Genomic DNA, 1648 nt, shown 5'->3' with positions numbered 1-1648 from the left:
AAGGTATTAAAAGTCCCTCTGTCCAAATGGCTCAAGTCTAAGGCACTGAAATTCCATGTTGTATTTAATTCAAAAAAATGTACCACTAAAAAGATATCTGAAACTCACTGGCCTATTCGATTGAGATATAAGAAACAAGCGGTTACATGAAAATACAAGGAGGAGGCAAACGTGGCAAGAATTGCTGCAAACAGAGAGTGACACAGAATATTTTAAGAAACCTGGTGGCTTGCAGCCCAGTAGTAGAGCTACCGCCAATGATGAACTTACCTAGGTGATGTCACCATGGTCCAGGATTTTCACCCTCAGATTGAAAGTGCAGAAAGTTGATTGCCAGTTTATTAAAAGAGATGATGAAGTCCTTGGGGACCAGCTCAAGTTAAACATAGGAAATGAATACATAAACTACAATGCATTCATTTATAGTAAGAAATATAAAATTCATGCAAACTGAAATACCCACGTCGTTGTGATTGGTATATTTGCTCCATCTAGGTGATTCACACGGTTAAGCACTCAGCTGCTAACAGAAAGGTCCGCTGTTTGAACCCACCCAGCAGCTCCGTGGGAGAAAGATCTGGCAATCTGCTTCTGTAAAGACACAGCCAAGAAAACCCTATGGGGCAGTTCTACTCTATCACATGGGGTTGCTAGGTGTCAAAATCCACTGAATAGCACCTCACAGCAGGAAAGCATGCTAAATAGGTTGCTTTGAGTGCCTGAAATCAGAACAAAAGGGGTTAGTTGAAGTGGTCAGCTGGGTGCTTTGGACAGAGATCTGGGCAACATGGGGTCAATTTCGTATTAGAATTCTTTGAAATCTTAATCTATGTGATTTTATAGATTTTAAGATTCTCATTGTTGCAGTTACTTGAAAGATGAGATCTGGATACAAGGCAGGTTCCAGGAGGTAAGCATCTTTTGAGAAGGCATTTTGGAATAAAAAAAAATAATAATCCATGCTGAGGCAGCATCACAAGCTGAAGCCATGTTAAGGCATCCAGAGGAAAAAAATTAGCATGAGGATATACAACTGCCAAATAATTAGTGCAGTGTGGTCTGTGAAGGTGGGTTAACTCTGAATCTTTGAGGGCTAGATAAGTTATATCAACAGACGTCCAAAGTATTATGCATATTAGCCATTTATGTAAAATAATTACTATATATGTAGAAAAGGGTATGAAAATTTATTTAAAATATTGAGTTTTTTTTCTTATGGAAACATGTCTCTTATTTTCTTTTTGCATTAATTTTGATTTCAAAATTTTCTATAATAAAGACATGCTACTTATGCAGTAAAGAAATCTAAAGCTGGAAAAAATTGGCATCAGAGGGAACAAGACTGAATGTCTCAGATATTTCCTGGAATGACTATTAGTAAAGTAGCTGGGATAATGTTGGACGTGAAACATTTTAAGTCCCATAGGAAATACTGAGAGGGCAGCAGAAGAGAGTGAAGTAGTGAAAATGCTTTTTCTTTTGTGTTTTAATATTAAAATATATTAGAGACACTATATTTTCTCATTAAGCTGTGATTAATTTCTAGTCCTTGGAAAATGGTGCAGGCTCTGTTCAAAATATAGCTGAGCAGCGTGTTCCGCTCTTAAACATAACAAACACCCTAATACCTTACAACATATTTTCCCCT

This window comes from Loxodonta africana, chromosome 4 (genome assembly GCF_030014295.1).
Source record: "Loxodonta africana isolate mLoxAfr1 chromosome 4, mLoxAfr1.hap2, whole genome shotgun sequence".
NCBI lineage: Eukaryota > Metazoa > Chordata > Mammalia > Proboscidea > Elephantidae > Loxodonta > Loxodonta africana.
Note: the sequence above shows the minus strand (reverse complement) of the source record.